At 35.2% G+C, this 9,017-nt stretch overlaps 1 pseudogene; it reads right to left on the reverse strand.

The window, feature by feature from the left end:
* Nucleotides 1-2,748: 2,748 nt before the first annotated feature.
* LOC114207638 (cullin-3 pseudogene) lies at nt 2,749-7,902 on the reverse strand (annotated as a pseudogene).
* Between the last annotated feature and the right edge of the window lie 1,115 nt (nt 7,903-9,017).

Here is a 9,017-nt window from a genome sequence, read left to right on the forward strand (position 1 = left end):
GAACCTTTTTCAAGGCACTAATCCCATCTATGAGGGTTCTACACTAAATCCTAATCAACACCCAAATGCCCCACTGCCAAATACATCACCTTGGGGTTTAGTTTCAAAATATAAATGTACTTCTGAAACAAATAACGCAACATATTTTAAGAAAAAAGAAAAAGAAGATAGCAGGAGAGGAAGAATGAAGGGGAGTAAGTCAGAGGGGGAGACGAACCAGGAGAGATGATGGACTCTGAAAAACAAACTGAGGTTTCTAGAGGGGAGGAGGGTAGGAGGATGGGTTAGCCTGGTGATGGGTATTAAAGAGGGCACATTCTGCATGGAGCACTGGGTGTTATGCACAAACAATGAATCATGGAACACTACACCAAAACAAATGATGTAATATATGGTGATTAACATAACAATAAAAAATTAAAAAAATATATAAATGTCAGGGGGACATAAACACTCACATAGTAGCATCATGCATACCCCTAGTCTATTAGAGATTTCAGAATTAACACCACCATTACCACCAGCACTTAACATTTATTCAGTATGCCAGACTCCGCACCAGGTGCTTTCAGATTACACTGCTTCAAAAGGCCACTTGTCAGTTTTCCCTCTATTTCTGGGCTCTGAAATAATTTTGTTATAAAACAAAATCACACATTATTAATTGAAACTGGTTTATTGTTAAGATGGCAGCCCACTGTCATCCTAATGGGGATAAATCTGACAAGTTTAACATTTTTCCCCTGGGTTATTTTTACTTGAGTTAGTTTAATTTGTATTTCTCAAAAAAAAAATCCATTTCTCTAACATTTTAAATCTGTTCTGTGTTGAAAAATTCCCCTTATAATTACTAACTCGGTGAATATGTTTTATTTTTTCTGCATGAGTTTTTATAGGTCTTGTTTTTAAATAACAGCCCTTATATTTATCTAATTTGCTTTCTGGTTTTGCATTATTATTTTTTCATTATTTTCCTTATTACTATAGCTTTAATTTATTATATTTTCTAACTTTTCAGGTTGAACATTGGTTCACTTTATTTATGTTATGCGATAAAATTTTATTTAAAGCTATATATTTGCCTGAAAATACCATTTTGGTCCTACCTCACAAGCTTTGACAGGTACTGCTTTTGTTTTTCTTATGTTTTTATTAGTATGTGACTCTATTGTTTTAATCTTATTTCTTATTATGTTAGTGACCACAACACACTTATGAAAACAATCTCTCTCACACGCTCATAGAGAGAAACACATACACAAATACAAACAACCAAAACTCCAGAGAAGAACATAAAATACCTGGTTTAGGTCAACTTATCTGAAAATGCAGGTTTCTGTAACATTTGGGGAAAAAAATAAATGTTTTTCAAAAACTATGTTGTGTGTACTCACAGTGTAATTTGTCCTACAAATCATAAATATTCTAGAAGGCACTATTTTGGTTATTTAAAAGGACTGAGCCATTTGGGTCACATCATTTTTTACATGGAAAAGTATGAGTACTACATTACATAAATTTCAGGGTTACTCAGAATGGATTTTCTCCTGGCTCACTGGGATGCAGAATTTCTCGTAGATCTTTGCAACAAACTAGCCAACGATTAAGAGCTTCCTATCAGCCAGAATAGTTAGGTTATGGTCCAAGATTAACATCAAAATCATACCTTAAGAAATTTACTTTTCATTCATGCTCTATGTCCAGTGTGGGGTGGCAGTTTTTAACTACACCAAGGGATAAAAAAAGATTTAGTACCAACAAACATTTCCAAAATTTCCACAACAGGCAAAGGAAAAATGGAGATTTGTGATTCATGTCACTTTTACTCATAATCCATTGGCCATAGCAGTTGGTTTGCCCTTACTTTTTAGGGAAATACAACTACACCATGTACCCAGAAAGAGAGAAAAACCAGAATATTTAGAAACAACTCTAAAGCAACCACAAAATTCATTCTTCGTTTTTACTTTAAGTTTAAAAAACTAGTGTTTTCTCATGTCATGGAAACATACCCATTTTTAAAATTAGTTTTCATACATTCAATGAATATTTATTAAGTGCTTACAATACACCAGATATACAACCTTGATTAAGAATCCTTTGAATTCCATAGGTACTTGAATGACTCAGTTAACTGCCTGACTCTTGATTTCAGTTCATGCCATGATCTCAGGGTCATGAGATGGAGCCCCATCTCCCATCATGTTGGGCTCCATGCTGTGTGTGGAGCCTGCTTAAGATTCTCCCTATGCCCTTCCCCGACTTGTGCACACATGGTCTCTCTCTCTCTAAAAAAGAATCCTTTGAATTCCAAACCCCAGATAAATATCTAAGGAGTATCTGAGAAATTCTGTTATCCTTAAATGAAGGGCAAAGGGTTATCAGAAGGAAATATAATTATTTTTTTTGAAATCCAACAATTTTATTTTAATGAGCTGTATTTTCTAAATTTTTGTTTTATTTTTTCCTGTTTTCATACAGTATTGAAAACAAAACGCGGCACATTCACATTTTCCCGAGGAACTGTAAAGATGATCTCTACAGGGATAAACGCTGTAAAGCCTGAAACTCAATCAACTGATGTTGAAAACTCTCAAAGGGAGTAAAGGCTTGATCTGAATGGTCTAGAACATGTACTGTAATTTAATAGAAGAGAAGATTTTAGTATTTAATGATTTAAAAGAACTTCTCAGTCCATGCGGAAGAGTACAGTCCAAGAATAAATCAGATTTCTGAATGCATTTTATGCTAATATGTGTATACTTTGCGATCCTCAGGTGTTCGTGCCAAATATTCTCTCTCAATAAGCCCTTCAATATGTTTCTTAATAACAACTGGACTTGGTAAGAATTCAGTCTTCAACTGCTGAGTTACCTCTGCTACTAATACATTGTGCTGCATCTTCTTTCTGGATTTCATTATCCGCACGATAGCAGCTTCGATCTCATGTTTTCTGTCGTCATCCACTTTCTGCCTCGTTTCTTTCCTTTCTGGGTCAGATTCACCTTGTCTGGCAGCAACTGTTTGAATCTTGACTCTGTGTAGTTTGGATGTGAACTGATCATTAACTGTGAATATGTGGCCGTTTTCTATTTCCTTGGACTTGGGCTCTTTTTTAAGAACCCGCTGTGTTGGTTACCACAGGTGAGGGACTGCAGAGCTCTAACAAGTTCTCTTTCAGGGATATCTGTCTCTTGTTGAATTTCCTCAAACGTGTATTTTTCTCTATTATTAAAGAGCACTAATATGGTCATCTGGAAAGTGGAGACCTGCAATATGTGCTTCCGTGTATTAGAGCCAGTTACTTGTGCCCCTCCAACACCAACTTCGGATCCATCTTCCTTTTTAACTGGTCCATAAAATGTGGCATTGAGATCTACGGAACCCATATGATACTAGAGTGTAAGCTGTCGACCGCTGTGTTTGGCTAAGTAAAACCTTCTAAACTGGGGTATCTTTAGGTGGTGTTGATCTCACAGTCCGGGTGCTCATGACAGGTTATTGGCCCACTCAGTCAGCCACACCAAAGTGTAACATCTCACCAGCACCAAGACATGCTTTTGAAATATAATTACTTTAAAAACATATTTCTATTCAACTACCTTTCACATGAACAATTTTACAAATAATTACCTAATCACAGAGTTTTCCAAAGTCTTATACATGTGGATAAGCCTCTCTTTGACAAAACAAGCCAGCTGTATAGGCAGCAGATTAAATACACACTACTAACTCCCCTTACCATGCTAGCGCACTAAAGAAAACCTACTGAGATGCTATTCCTGCTGAGTGACCAAGAAGAGAATCCGTCATTTGTTCTCACAGGTGTACACAGCTCCACTCTCTGTCAAAACCATCTCAAGTAACACTCTGTGTACTACTTTTACCTCAGATGATAAAAAGTAGATTGGCAAAAAGTACTTAAAAGCATCAATAGAAAGAAAACCCAACAGTTCTTGAGTCAGTGAAAGGCGTCTTTCTGCTTCTTGTCAAACATGTTTCCGTTTGATGTATTTCTTCAATGGTTCCAAGAAAATAATGAAGCAAATTAAAATCAATATAAAATTAAAAATCAAAATACTATTCTCAGGTTGACAGAAAGACAGGGGCAAGAGTATTATTTCAAATCAAGGGGAAAAAAATCCATCACCAGCTCAATCTGCAGTGCCTTGCTTTCTGAAGAGACTATGACTCATTCCTGCTGCTATTGCTAGGAAAGACAGGTTCAATCAGGAATGGAAAAACAGCCTTCAATTAGAAATTCATTGAATTTTGTCCAATAAGATCCAATAAGACATTCATGTTATTTCAAGGGGGAATGGTAGGTGTGCTTTTTATTTAGTGTACATCTCTGTTGCTAATATTTTTATTCTAGGCTACATTCCTTAGCTATTATTTTTCATTCTTTAAGAAGAAAAAAAGTGTGAAAAACAGGAGGATAAAGTCAAGGGAGACTTTTTGTTTATCAAATGTGAAAATTTCAAAACACATTACCACTTCAAAAGACAGGTTGAATATCTATCATTTGAGAGTTAACCAGATTTGTGCACTTAAGCACTTGCAGTAAGAACATTTTCTATGTTTCAATTGCAATCCTTTTATTTCTATAGGATAATAGAAAACAAATGAAAGCAGAGCAAGAGTATGTCCTAGGTAGCAGAGGGTTGAAAGGCTTCATATCCAAGATAATCATGGTTATTTTACCTAAACTATCAAGGAATACCTGAAATCTCAAAGGTGCTCAATATGCCATCGGGGTAAAAAAAAAAGCCATTTGAAAAGGGACCAAATAATGAAGTATAAGGTCAAACATTAGCTCTAAATAATGGCATAAAAGTAAAAATAAAGACAACATATGATGAGGCAGAATATGCTGGGATGAAAAAGTGGGAATGCAAACTCATGTTAAAAATGTCTCTCTAGCAGTTTCGTAAATCAGAAGATATTACAGTTGATCCTGAAACAATGTGCGGGATAGGAGCACATACCCCCAAGCAGTTGAAAATCCATATGTTACTTTGGCTCTCCTTAATTTCATTAATTATTGTTTAGAAACTTAATTATTAATAGTCTAATGCTGACTACAAGCCTTATTGATAACATAGTCAACTAACACATATTTTGTACATTATATATACTATATACTGTATTCTTACAGTAAAGCAAGCTAGAGAAAAGAAAATGTTATTAAGAAAATCCCGAAAAAATACAATTATAATCTACTGTACTTACTAAAAAAAAAAAAATCCACAAAGAAGTGGACACTTGCAGTAAAACCTGTGCTGTTGTTCAAACATGAACTGGACTTTTAAGAATGGTGAATGACCGACATTCCATATTATGACAGAAACTAAAGTGCTTCTTCTTATACCCGCTGTATGACTGAAAAATTTCTTATATAGATTCCATTGCTCCACAGTGTCAGTCATTGTCAAATGATGTTAACATATAACATGGGACTTTTTGGATAATCAAGGCTAATTTTTTCATTTTATGAAAGAGAAAACTGAAGCCTCTAAGAGTGGGAAACTTGAAAAGCACACAGGAAATCAGATGAAGACAGCACTAAAGCCAAGTCATTTGACTACTGTTCTGAACACCCTTCCCTATTATACAGTGTTAAGGAAGAGAACATACATTTACTCATCCATGCATTTGGTTACAGAAACTCTAACATTTGGAAGCTCTTGGAGTAGTTAATTGGTATCTGATAAAGTTTCATATATTCCACCTGCAGTAAATTAAGATAAAAAGAGCACATGACATAAATGTAACTAACATACTATAAAATGTTTAACACAACTAAGCATTTATTATTGTTATTTCATACTATTTTAACAAGTAGGCAGGATTTATGTAAGTGAGAAGATAACATATTAAAACAAGAATGCCAGAATTTGGGCAGTCCTAAGACCTTCTAAACATGGAAAACAGAGATGGCAATTTTTTTCTCTTTTACTCTATTTTCCCAAAAGATACAGCCTGTAGGGTCCACACTAATGTTTTCAAAATCTGAATTAGTTGCTAAAATTTAACACTTGAAGAAATTAAAGAAATATAAAATTCTACTTTATTTTGATATGTTGGAAGATGTATCATCACTAGGACTCCATTTTGTAATGGCAATAATTACCTAAAGCAGGCCAGGTATTCTATTGAGTCCCTGCCAGAGGAAGGCCTAGCCTGCAGGAATGTCAATGGAAATGGAAAAATAAGAAGAGTCACAAACAAAAGAGACATAAGACACATAGCAAAGAAACAGTAGGGGTGCCTGGGTGGCACAGTCAGTTAAGCGTCTGCCTTCAGCTCAGGTCATGATCCCAGGGTCCTGGGATGGAGCCCCACGTTGGGTTCCCTGCTCAGCATGGAGCCTGCTTTACCCTTTCCCTTTGCTCTTCCCCTCTCCTGCTCACTCACTCTCCTGCTCCAAAAACAAATGAAGTAGTGATACTTGCTACAAGATAGATAAACTCTGAATCATCATGCCAAGTGAAAAGCCAGATGCAAAAATATAGTTTTATTCTATTTATGTAGAATATTCAAAATAGGCAAATCCATAGAGGAAGAGTATAGATTGATGGTTTCCAGGCGCTGAGGGTGGGGCAAATGTAGAGTGTCTACTAATGGACCCAGGGTTTCTCTTAGCTTTAAAAATGTTCTGGAACTGAATAGTGGTAAAACTTTACAACCTTGTGAATATTCTAAAAATCATTGAATTGTAACTTTAAAAGGGTCCAGTTTATGGTATATGAATGATAATTTAAGAAAGAAAATTCAAATTATTTTATGACAATATCAGTATAATGCATACACTGGCCTACATAAAGAGGAAGGACTATGCAAGAGGAATCCAAGATTCAGAAATTAGGACATTAATTTAGGACAGGTAAACAGAGAAACTCAATCTGGTAACTGGTAAACTGCATTATTTAGAAATTCAACATCAAGTTGACATGAAATATTAAACAAATGAATACATGAAAATGTAACAACCAGCCACAAAAAGAAATTCTTAAAGACTTTCCTGAAGCAACTGTATTATAAAATAACTTTCAATTAAATACCAGTAGGAGCAATTGATCTTAGCTGTCCAACATGTGTCTCCTCTCTTTGAACAGAAGTACATTAGCCAGTATGTACTGCCATGCTGGACGGTCAACTACTCAGGCCACAGTAGAACCAGGCACTTCTGGCATTGATAATTATGGGATATTTGTAATCATTCTGTTCCATTCATACAGCTACTTCTCAAGTGTCAAAATTTGGAAACGGATGACAGCTCTGAGTATAAAATGAATGTAAAGGCTATAACAGTACTGCAGACATGCTCCTATAAATGAATTCTGCCTGCACACAGAGCACTACAAATAACTTTCTCATACCTTCCCTATTAGTCTCCTCATCTTTTTAGAACATCTGTTATGCCTCTATGAGTGGTTTATGAATAAGCAAATACCTGCATAAATTTTCCCATTGGCCAACCAAATGTTTTTCTTTTGGGGCATATCTGATGTTTTTGAAAAATATAATCTCAGATGATCACAAAGAAATGCAATGGTCTTAAGTCACATACCATACTTTACAACGGACAAGGCCCATTCTGTTTACTTATTTCTATTAAATAAACATACTGGGAATATGGGGCATTATCTGACACTTTAATTGTTGGGTCAGATCACATGCTATGATAAAGCCAACTTTTTGTCTTCATCATTTTCCTAATTACCAAGCCCAACAGTGTTCATCTAAATTATGTTGTGAATTCAAACAAGAATATGTTAAGTATCTTGCTCCTAAGTGATGTAACACTCCTTTCCTTACCTTTGGTCCAGCATTATCATAATCAATATCAAGGATCATGTAAAATTCAAAAAAGTACTCATAGAATCTGGCTCTATACATGTTTCCTTCAACATAAAGGGTATAAATTAATAAACCAACTAATAGTTTACAATGAGAAAACTGTCAAAGGAAAAATTTATTTCCTAAAATATACTACTACAGACTAGTAACAGGGAAAATTGAGCATCATAACTAGGCTACATAATTATTACATAAGCCATAAAATAAAAAATTTAATTTGATATAAGTGATGAAATTAATAGGTGTATAAATTTGAACTTCTAAAGAATATTTTGAAAGAGAAATTCTCTATGCAATGATTCCCACTGCATTCTAACAAACAGATCATGTCACCAAATGACCCATTCTTCATACTGTCTTAAATATCCCATCAAAAGATACATAGACTGAATATATTGTATATGTCATCTACTAACATGTAATCTAGCTTTAGAGGAAATTTGAGTAACACTCAACTAAAGGTGCCATAATCTAATTTCTTTTGAAAAGGAAAAATTCAAAGGTGATATTCTATTGTTATACAAAATATACTTTTTACACAGTCTTCCAAGTGTCCCATCTGCTCTGAAAACTTGCTGAAAATATTTCCCTCTTCTGTGCAACTCAGATAGTATGGCACTTGAGCTAAGGATTTAGCTGAAGGGAATTGAGAATGCAGATGGGGGTGGGGGGAGTATTTCTCCTCCTACCCAGGCTTGCTTGCCTATTACCTTTCTCTGAGGTACACAGCTAAGGCTCAATCAGAGGTGCCTCTAGGACTCAGAAACTGGAAGCTTGGAGCTGTCCGTTTTATTAGTGCTGAAAGAGTCAGCTGAGCTATCCAAATTCTCAGGTACAAAAGATCTTGGGTGGTTTTTAGGAGTCAGCCATAAGAAATGGGAGAGAGCTAGTAGAGACTTGTGGTTAAGAGAACATGTAATAACATCTATCAACTAATAAATAACTAAATAAAATATATATTCATACAATGGAATTTTTTTGCAATAAAAAATGAAGTACAGATAAATGTTACAACAGTGAAAACTGTATGCTAAGCAAAATAAGTCAGCCACAAAAGACCACATATCGCCTGAGTCCATTTACAGGAAATGTCTATAATCAGCAAATCTAGAGGGACAGAAAGTAGATTAGTGGTTGCCTTGGATTGGCAGAGG

The sequence above is a fragment of the Eumetopias jubatus genome, unplaced genomic scaffold, assembly GCF_037043125.1.
Source record: "Eumetopias jubatus isolate StellerSeaLion01/CBP00866 unplaced genomic scaffold, mEumJub1_p1.0 scaffold_1, whole genome shotgun sequence".
Taxonomy (NCBI): domain Eukaryota; kingdom Metazoa; phylum Chordata; class Mammalia; order Carnivora; family Otariidae; genus Eumetopias; species Eumetopias jubatus.